Here is an 11,588-nt window from a genome sequence, read left to right as displayed (position 1 = left end):
TTTTCTTGGCACTTGGGCCACACAATGTAAAAGTTAGCATGTGAGTTAAGGTCTCATACTGTTTTTCAGGTCTCAATTGGCTCGGTGTATTCTGATTTTAGATCAATATATTACTCCACCCACTTTAGGAAATGCCTGTTTAAATCTGCTTTTCTGGCAGAATACGTGTCTATATTGCATAACTTTTCGTTACGTTTTCTGTTGGGCCAATTTAAACATGATTTATCTGTAGGCGTTATGTCCAGATGGGATGTTCAGCCGTACAGATCAGGTGCAAAATGTAAAAACATAAGTTAAAAAAACAAACAAAGAAAAATCCCCAACCAGCTCTTCAGAAATGGTAAGATTCGCCTTGAAATTCAGAAAACAAATCCAACAATAATCAAATACCTTATGGATCTGTAATCCATTTTATCATGAGGAAATACTTTTTGTTTGGAAAGTCTAACCAAGCTTCTCAAGAAAGAAAAAAAAAAGGATGCTATAGAAGAGTTCTGTTAATGCAGTCAGTAATTGCATTTTCCCTGTTTCCCAAATTCTGTGCAAATAATTTTGTGTTGTCCTCACTTTCTGCAGTCAAGGCTTAAAAGGGTTAAAAACCTTCACAGGTGTTTACATATCCTTTCCCAGCATTTGCCAAGATTTTTCTCCCTCTTTCTCCTCACAGACCTGATGCTACAGAAGTGGATTGGATAAGTGTTATTCACAGAAGATGGTCAGCTCTGCTTTCACCTCCACTGCTCAAAGATTTCTGTATTCTTGAAAGGATGACATGTACTGCTCTCTACAGTAAAATGCTCTAGGAAGAAAAAAAAAGTTTGGAAGACAGCCTTTCAGATCAAATTCTCCTTCTATAAATACAGAAAATTTTTGTGGAGGAATCTATAGAACTTGATGGAAATTTCTGAAAAGTTTAAGGAAAGAAATGTCAGTAATTTCACTTCAAAGCTTTTCAAAATCCTTCAAATTGAACTACTTCCTCCCGGCTTGGTAAAATGACCTGAAGTGCTTAATTTCAAGCTATTTTAATGTTAGTGTTAATTTAATTTTAATAATCATCTGTATCTTCCATGGTGGAATGTTACCCTTGAGAAGGAAGAGGATTAGTGGAAGAAAATAGAGACTTCCAATGTGTCAGATATCATGGCCAGACAACAGTGCTCACTATGCACCAAGACTCCCATCAGTCCTGTGATGATCTAAAAATGTTGCAGCCTAACCCCAATAAAAGACCAGAAGTTAGAATTACAGGACTTACAAGGCAAAAGAGAAAGCATTCTGGTTAGAATCAAATCAAGCTGAAATTAAGTATTTTGCTGTGAGTTTTGTGATGGAAAATCAGGACTTCAAAAATTTACCAGGATTAACCATATTGGGTACAAACAGCTTGTTGCATTAGTAAAACATTTCATCAGAAAATCTGAGCTGCCTCTGATTGCATCTGCTACATATATTTTCTATGCTTTCCTCAAACACAAATTAAACTGTTTATAAGGAGATGGTCTCCTAAGTATGCATAGGAGTTTCGGAGGACAACTGGAAGACATTTCTGCATTAGTAATGCCTACAATTGTTCAAAAAATGGAGATCAAACATTGAGGCCTTTAGTCTATGTTTAGGTTTTTGTTTGGTCTGTATTTAGTCATGTTAGTGCAGAATCCAATATTCTGTATATGCTGGATGAGCATAAAGTTGCTTTTATTAAGGCCCCAGGCATGGATTTCATTATGTTGTTTATAAATTTTTTCTTTTTGGTAGGTCAGAAAGAATCACTGCTTAAAAAGCACTTTGTATTTCTCATCAATGTGAACAATTGTTTATTACAATCCATTTCTAATGAAATTACATTTCCATAATTGATAAAATAATTAGTCATAACACAATACAAAATTTATTAAACACAATATAAGTGCTACTTTCTTCATTGTCACTACTCCTCCTAAAAATGGAATAGAAATTAAATGCATTTTTACTAAATTGCTGGCTTTTAAAATCTCTATCATTTTAATGAAGAAAATAGATTTTTTTAGTACAGTTAACATTTGATAGCATTGGTGATCTAACATAGCTGCTTGAGAATTACCTGTATGTTACCAAGAGATGTGCTAAATAGTAGAATTACCATAATTTCAGAAGCACAAATATTCATATCATCCAGAAGGTCAAGTGTCATAGTAGACTGTTTGGATTCATAGCTAGCACAACCACAGCTGTTTGTATGAAAACTAGAGATAAAGAAACAGTTTTAAATTTGCCACATTTTGTGGAGGCTTTTTAAGAGAAGTCTTCTCAATATAGCAAAAGAAGTTGTATCCAATTTACTTTAATTTAAGTGGACTGAGATAAAAGAACTTCAGAAATAATAACTAAATGTATCAGATGTAGAATTTAAGACTCTCACAGGCCTTCTTTCATGTATAACTGAGCCTATATTTATCACTTCTGCTCTTTTTCAAGTAAAAAATACATCAGATTTGAACAGTATTTTTTTTTATTCAGCTCTAAGAGAAGCTAAGCACAGATGTGGTTCTGTGCACAGCCTCTCTCCAGGGCCAGGTCATTAATATTCACAAGAAGAGAATTAGTCTTTAGAAAGAGTTTGTTTCTTCTGACAAGGCAAGCTGATAAGAAACATTCCAATAAAGGAAAGACAAAAATAAATGAAGGAGAAAAGATTAGATGGTGACATTTCATCCTTGAAAGCAGCATATTTTTACAGGGTAGCTATTATCATTAAGTTACACCCAAATAGGAATGGCTATTAACAAAAGCACTGAAAGTTTAATTAAAGGCTATGGAGAGTTTAATTTAGCAAAAGTGGTATGCAGTTCTTTTCAAGCCAAAGGAGAAGTGAACTGGGAGGGATATGATGGGAGAGAGGGAGGGAGGGCTGTGCAGAAGCCCCTCTCATCTCCTGCACTGTAAAAGTCACAATGCATTAGCTTCTAAAACAGGGCCTTGCAATGACAGAAACAGAGATAAAAAGCAGAAGAGAATAAACTGAGCTTTTGCTGGGCAGGAATGAGGGCTTCAGTTGCAGCTGGTTTGAATGTTAAAAGACTGGCTAGGAAAGAGGAGACACTGGCATTTCAGCAGGCCAGAGCTTTCCAAGACATGTCTGTTTACTACATCACTTGTGCTGCCAGTAAAATACTCAGATGCTGACAGGAACTAATGTTTCCTGAGCAAATACACACTGTTGACACAGTGAATGCATCATGGACTGGCAAGACTGGTAAACACAAGGCAGTCATAAGCTTCTTTATTGCAGCATATGTGTATTTATGCCTCCAAAACAAATATATATTAATATTTCATTTTGTTGTGGGTATTTTTTTTCCCCACTATCAACAATATGTATTGCACAATAAAACAAAAATTTCATTTATATTAATGTCCAGGTAACACCTGGTCTGTAAATATTGGTTTACAATTCAGATGTAGTTTAATAACATATGAAAAATCACACCTTATAATCAGAGCAGCCAAGATAGTTTTCAGACAGAATTTTCCACTTTCTGGAAAAAAAAGAGACATTTCAAAGAAAATAAGACATAGATTGTTGGGCCTTGGGTATTCTGCTCCATGTGGTGTTGCTTGAAAAATGCAAATATTATAATTAATTTTTCATAAAAGCTTGTGTATTGACACCTCCTTGCTTCACCACTGAGATGAAAGATTTTAAACTTTTTCATTTGTTAATTGAAAACTTTAACATCTAATATTTGTCTTAATTCCTGGATTATATGATTGCCTGAGAATATCAGGTTCTGCAGGTGGGAATGAGTCTTTAAATTAAAATTCTACAGGTTTTGGAGGATGAGCTAGTATATTAAATCTTTGGAAAAAATATTATCAGGTAAACAGAAAATATTTTCTCGTTGTTGTTGTTATAAAGATATGGTTTCAATTGTATTTTAGAATAAAAACCAATTTAAATTAAAATTATTACATTTCTGGAAATACTGTGGGCATGGGTGCTCCAGACTGAAAGAAAAGAGCGAGCAAAAAATTATTTTGAGCCAAGCTTTCTCCAGGTCACTCCCAGAGCAAGATTTGTTCAAAGGTGACTAAGAGAAAATGGAAAACTTGACTGTTTAATTTTTTTTTATCTTCTATCTGTAGTATAAATAGAAGTGGTGACTTTGCAACACCAGCTAAGAAACATTTTATCATTCTGTGAAAGATTTTCTATGAAAATTGATAGTAACAGTCATATTCAATCAACTTAAAGGTTTATTTGTGTACCACAGGGATGGCACAATCTTTCAGCTGATTTTCTTTTTGATGCATTCAAACCTTATGAAGGAAGAAGTTATATAAAGAGAACAAAACATATTTAGCTGTGCACCCTGACTCTGGCCATTCCTTGGAATTTTTGTTGCTCCCAGTGGTGAGTCATTTCCTGAAGACCAATGTGTGGCTGGTAGGTCACACAGTACATTCCTTCGGTCCAGGATCATTTGGCAACCTTTTTCATTTATTCCAGCTACTGTTACCTCACAAGTGCTGCAAATGGAAAAATTGCTCTATGTAGCTATTTCTATGACAAAGCCTCTTTCATGACCTGAGGATAACTTTTCAAACAGTTCTTGGTTTGGCAATTAATGTGCTAAGTGACATTAGCTGTGACTCACAGGCTCAGCTGAAGAGCCACGAAGCAGTGCAGGTAATTGTGGGATCTGACCTGCAGCAGCACTATTGTATAATACATGATTTGAAGGCAAGCCTAGTTTTCTTTTTAAGATGATCTGATAGATCAAAGCAAAAGATCTAATCTGAGCTCACAAAGTCTGTGAGTATTTATACATCCACACAGAAGTAGAGACATGCAATGTCTGGGTCACCTCAAACAACACACAGAAGCTACCAAGGGGCTCCAGAACTGCTGCTGTGCTTCACTTGTCTAACTGTGGTATTCTTCTGGTTAAATTCTAACTCTTTATGAAGCTAACAGGGTTTTACCACTCACTTTAAGGGAAAAATTATCTAAATATCTGGAAATATTATTCACATTTATTGACTTGTTTAGTTATAAGAAATCTTATATGATTTCCCCGTGATCTAGTTCTAACAGGTTTTACCAATTTTGGAGCTGTTAGATGTTCAGTTACATTCTGCTGTTCCAGATATTATAATATGTTTTTCTGTACATGTTTAAACCAGAACTGTGTGAATCACAGACTGGAGTGGATGTATATTTTGATTTGAGAAACAACAAAGAAAATTCAAAACAAATCAACAAGGAAAACCATGAAATAAATGTCGTCAATTTTTTTCACTTTATTTGGAGAACATGCAGAATATTTCAAACATTTTAAAAAAGAGAACAAAACTGACAAACAGCAATTACTACATTTGTTGAAATAGAATTATAAAACTGCATCTAGAATTTAACAGAAATGTAACATGCTGACAACAGCAACATGAGGCTTTCTCCACCTGAAACAAGTTATTTTTATCTTCTAGCATATCATTTCGATGTAGTGACTGTCCATATCCTTCACCAGATACAGAAACTCTGCCACCTCTTCTGCTCTGGTTGGGTTTCAGCTGCAGGAGCTGATGTTTGGCTCTGGCAAATTGCTTGTGGGGCACCCCCAGTGCTTGTGTGCCCATGGCACCCCTTCTTGTGTGCAATGGGCACAAAAGAAGGAGCTGTAAGGTTTTCTGGAGTCTCCATCCATCAGTTTGGGAGCTGCAGTTCGGCTTATGCCCCGAGCTATGTTACAGCTGCACCTGTGTACCTTGCTATCCCTGCTTTGATGGAGTGACTTCCTGTCTTGACTTGGCCCTGTCTGACTGCTACAGCCTTGTACTGCAGTCACAGGTCTGTCAGCTGAAACTTTGTCACTGCTTTTGCACATGCTTTTCAGTGTTGGCTGGTGTGGGACACACTCCTGTGAGTGAGGGGACCTGTGTGCCTTGCCGCCTGTCACCTTCGGCTCACTGTTTGCCTTCTCTGTGGAACAGCCCCACTCTTGCTGCTTCTCAAAATGAGGTTTGTCTGTTTACATTGGCATTAATACACTTATGCACTAGCCTAGGTTTCTTGGTGTTGGAAGATGAAAGTCATTGGAGTGCAGTCTACCACTTCCTCGTGAGGGGAGGAGGAGGGGCAGACACTGATCTCTTCTTTCTGGTGGCCAGTGACAGGACCCAAAGGAATGTCCTGAAGTTGTGTCAGGGGAGGTTTGGGTTGGACATCAGAGAACAGCCTTTGACCCAGAGGTGGCTGGGCACTGGAACAGTGACACTTCCCCCAGGGAAGTGGTCACAGCACCAGGCTGAGAGAGTTCAAGACTTGTTTAGAAAATTCTCTTGGGCACATAGTGTGACTCTTGGGGATGGTCCTGTGCAGAGCCAGGAGTTAGACTCAATGATCCTTTTGGATCTCTTCCAACTCAGCTTATTCCATGATTCTGTGATTCAGTGAAATAAATTCTGCTCCACATCTCAAAATAATAAAGTAGAAACAGTAAAAGGTTATGCAGGTGATCAAAGCTGCAGAGTAGTTTCTATACAAGGAACAACCGAAAATCCTGGAAAGGATCCTTTATCCTGGAAAGGAAATGACTGATATGAAACTTCAAGTAGTGAATGACCTAGAGACCTTCAAATAAATGTAGTGTTGATGGATTTAAAAGACATAGAAGGACATAGGTGACACATCGTGTCACTGGGTTGTGGAAATACTTGACAATAGGTTGTGGAGTCTGGAAGCTTATTCAAAAGAAAACAAAGTATGAAAAAAAGAGCTGGAAAAAACTCTATCAACACTCACTTACTTCCAAGACACTTTTTTCAGTGATAAAAATCTCTGTGCTACAAATCACCAGATGTTTGAAGCATCATTATAAGCTTCTGTTCTCATAGACTTCCCTAGGCATCCGCTGAGGCACCACCAGACAGGATGCTGGGCTAGACGGATGTCTGCTCTGACCCGATACAATTGTTCTAATGTTCTTAGCACCCCCGGTTGACACTAAGGAGTCATCTGTGCCGTCAGGATTTGCCTGTGAAAAAAGGACTTACTGGTTTGAATCTCTGGGGAGGAAAATAGGAAGTGTCATTTCCCACAAAGAATTCTGCCCAGCTTCTTTCAGTTCTCCAGTACCTGGTGGCTGAATGCAGAGGGCTCTTTTTAAAACTCTTACCTATCAACCTGGGGGGAGTTAATATAAGTTTTAAGATGGATATTTTCAACACTTCACTTTTTGAAAATTATTCATATTTTAGATTCGCTTATATATATCTGAAGACATTTACAAAGTTTCCCATTAATGACTTCAAATCTATCCAGGGTTCACGCTATTTGGAGTATCTGAGGTCTGGAAAAGGAGTGTAGATTTTATACTGAAAGGTAACACTTGCTTTTGGCCCTTATCCTGGAATTCCAGCACTTCACTGGACAGACTGGACACAGGATGAGGGCTGAACTGGTCCAGCATATTTGTCACTTTATTCTTTCAATGTGTCCCTGCCCACACAGGAAACAGAAGAGAGAGTGCCTGTAGAGAGGTGACAATAAGAACCACCAGATGTGTCATCACCACTCCATTTTCTGTTCTTTGAGTGGAGTGGAATGCAAACTCCCAAATTCCTTTTCATTCAACTAAGCCATCCGTTCCTGTGGAAGAGGACACAAGCATTTATAAGGTTGGGTGAAGCTCATTTGAAGAGATTATTAGAGACCAGATGCCAGAAAAGTATTTTGGTGGGGAGAGGGAGGGGGGAGTTATAAAAATAGAGCAAGCTATCCAGGCCACTGTGACAAATATAATGTACAGAAAGAGACAGAGAAGCGGAAGAAGGCAAAAGAGCAGTGTGAGTTAATCTAAATGAGCTTTTTGGAACATTTGGACTAGCTCTTGCAACATGACTTCAGCAAGATGGTACCTACAATGGTACTCAAACCCAGAATAATGTTTCCATATTTAACAAACAACTTTCCTGTAAATTTTATCAATTTGCATTCTGTAGCCCAACGAGGTCAGGTTTTCTCATTGGAAAGTTTTATAATCACCTTGAGGCTTCTATTTTCTGCCCATTGCCTTTCCACCATTGCTGATAAAGAGCACAAACTACCTCTAAAAAGAGAATTTTAAGTTGCAGTGGTAAGATATATGAAAATATATCACTCCTCCAGAAAACTGAACATAACCCAAAAGAAAGGTCCTTTTCATGTGTCTGCCATCTATCACTCCTCCAGAAAACTGAACATAACCCAAAAGGTCCTTTTCATGTGTCTGCCATTTCTGTGCTGTGGAGTGATGTCACATTACTCTTTCTGGTTAAAAAGAAATGGACAATAAAAGCACCTTACAAGCAGAGAAGTATAAAAAACCCTTACTAGATATTGTGGCAAGGTGACATTTTTAAAATGAAAGCTGCATGAATCTACATTGAGTAAACAACAGTAGGAAAAACTCTAAATAAGAAAAAGATGCAACTGAAAGAACTTGTGATGATGAAAAATATGAGGAAGAGAGAAAAGAAGCCCTAAACAGCCAAGTGCTGAGAAAATACATGTGAAAGCATCAATCTTGAAACCCAGTGGGCACAGCATGGCAATTCTACCACGTTTGAGAAGGTCAGTTTAATACCTAAAAATTAAGTATAAACTGAGCATGAGCACATGAGTTCAGTACAGCTGCCTCATCCAAATGCTGCATCTCAGTCCTCAGAGAAAGACTAGGCAGGAAATTGTTCATTTTAGAATACACTAAAGAGAGACACGGGGAGGAAAGCAGCACTCAGAAAGTCCAGGCTTATGTGTTGGTTTAGAGCCTGAATCCCAGTGTGGGAGCAGTGAGCCCTGCTCAGCCCGGCTCAGCCCTGACTCCAGACCAGGCGATGTGTGTCAGTGGCACTGTGGTGGGTGTAGATAACAGCAGCCACACTGCCTGTGTGTGGCTCGACCTGTGCTGGGACAAGGAGCCACCTTCTGTAGGGATCTGAGCCTCATTAGGCATCCTTGATTTACCCTCATAACTGCATTACTCAGTTTATCTGGAGTTTGCCTTGAGAGCAAGTGTCAGCTGACACAATATTGCAAGTTCAAAGTTGAATGTAGAAGGCAATTCTGTGAAAGGCTGTGGATTTCCCTGCATCCAGTTCATGGTGGAGCAGGGAAATGTGTGAGGAGAAAGGAGGAGCAGAGACGAGCTGCTATGGGCTGACCACAGGCCCCCATTCCCCATCCCCTGTACTGCTTGGAGAGGAGAAAGTAGAGGAGATGTGAGTGAAGGGCTGAAGCTGGCCCTGGAAAGAAGGCAAAGGGAAGGGGGAAGGTGGTTCTGTATTTGCTTCTCACCATCCTGATCTATTTTTAATTGGCAATAACATACATTTAGTTTTTGTCCCAAGTCTAGTCAGTTTTGCCAGTGACAGAGATCGGTCTTTCATCCCATGAGCTTTTCCATCCCATTTTCTCCTGTGTATTGTTCAAGGGGTGGAGTGAGAGAGCAACTGGGTGGGGTCTGGCAGCCAGCCAAGGTCAACTCACCCCAGTAATAGTAAATGAAACCTATGTTTGGCATGTCTGGGTTTATCACATCTAGCTCAGATTCTGAGCATAACTCAGAATTTGTTGAAGGAAAGCACGAGGAAGCTCATTTTTCATTGGACTCTCATTGTTGCACTCTCACCTAAGAGGTAGTAGAACAATGTTTAGAAGACATTTTGCTGAGAGTTTCACAGGGTTAGTGGAAGCTGCTTTGCTCACAGAATACAGGGTTGAACCTTAGTAGGGTGCATAACATAGTGTAATGTGGCACACAGATGTGGCATTCCTCAGCAGAACTCCGAGTGTGTATTGCCAGGCAGAAGTGTTGTGATACTCATAATGCTTCAGCCACGTTTTCACTTTCTTTGCTTCTAAGCTTGTTCATGGCAAGACAAAGTTAGCACAGCCCTACCTGCAATCAGAACAGGAAACAGTTTACTGAGGAAACATATGTTAATTTAAATAAGCTGTTCATAGTTTCCTTTTCTGGTACAGTCTCATTGCTCACTCACCAACTGAATGAGTCATGAAAGCCAGTTAGAATCAAGAGTTAATGTCAAAATGCTTTGGCATTTCCACTTCCACATCTCACACATTTGCAAAGGGAATGATACGTTGCCTGTCCCTTTTTCTTAAGTTACTTTAAAATCTGTCTTAACCATGAACACTGGTCTGACATGCAAAAGAACAGGCTGATGGCTGATACAGAGGAAATAAATCTTAGGAAGTAGCTTACTTGAGTTTTTTTTTTTAAGTTTAATTTGCCAGAGATGACAGAGAAATTATTTCTGCTCAGGAAACAATCAGATAATGAGGAAAAGCCTGAGGCTTTTAAACACAGCACCTCTCCTTCCCTCAATGAAATTGAGAGCAATAGTAAATTTCTGGCAAGTGATCTTTTGCAGGAATATTTCTGAGTCTGGAGGTGGTGTATTTTATTTTTAAGTTGGTTTTAAATAATTAGTAAAGACCCTTAAAATAATTATTAAATAATTAAATAATTAATAATACCAGTACTTCTATGGGCATTAGGTTGTGTTTTCAGCACTGATTCCTGCTCCTGACCAGGAGCCCACATCTTTCTGGCAAAAGCATCAGCAGCATCTTGCTGTGGGCTATCAACAAGTGCCCTGTGTTGGTATAGCTCTGGGCTAGGGTACTAAATCAGGAAATCCTTGTAGGACTGTGTGTCATCCAGACATGAGCTCTTCCAACACCAGAAGATGTAAGTGTTTTATGGCCTACTCATAAAGACTATTCTCAAATATCTGCCTGAGGGACTTGGAAAAATGCACGTCTTTTGAAATTCAAAGGGGATAAAAAAGAAAGGGAAAGGGAAAGGGAAAGGGAAAGGGAAAGGGAAAGGGAAAGGGAAAGGGAAAGGGAGGGAAGGGAAATATTTCTACAAGGTAGTACTGTAGGATTTTGCCATAAAATACATGAAAATTGTAAAAGTTGTAGAAAATCTCTACAAATGATAGAAAAAGACATAATTTTGTTTCTTTTAGGAACAGGATTGTTGTAAAGTTTAAACGCACGTCAGATGTGGAAACACATTTCTCCAAGCTTCTTTAATTCACAAAACACACTCAATTTTATAATATATTTTCTGTATTCTCTTGAATAGATTGAAAAGTTGACATTTCAGTCAATTTTGGCTTTCAATACTTGCTGTCAGGGAAAGAAAAGCTATTTCAAATAAAAGACATGCGATGAAAGAAGTGAATCAGAAGTGAGGTTCTTTAGATAAATGACCTTTCAACTTATGACAGACATTATTATTTAATTGGCAAAAAGGGTAGCTTATAAATATTTAATCAATAAAACTTCAGTGGAAATCAGAGCCTGAAACAGAGACAGGTAGATCTTTGTGATGATACTGGTTTCTCCTATTAATTAGAACTCCATGCTCTTTTGTTGTGTTTGTACTAAGTCTTGTTGTAATAGTATTTTGGCTTTTTCTATGGAAATTTAATTTACATTTTGAAATGTTTTATGCTTTAGCCCCTTGGCTCTTGTAGATCCCAGCCCATATATTTTGAATTCAATTATAACTTATAACTGGGTGTTATGGATCTGT

The sequence above is a fragment of the Passer montanus genome, unplaced genomic scaffold, assembly GCF_014805655.1.
Source record: "Passer montanus isolate IOZ18808 unplaced genomic scaffold, ASM1480565v1 scaffold31, whole genome shotgun sequence".
Lineage (NCBI taxonomy): Eukaryota > Metazoa > Chordata > Aves > Passeriformes > Passeridae > Passer > Passer montanus.
The sequence above is the reverse complement of the archived record's forward strand: the minus strand, read 5'-3'. Positions refer to the sequence as shown.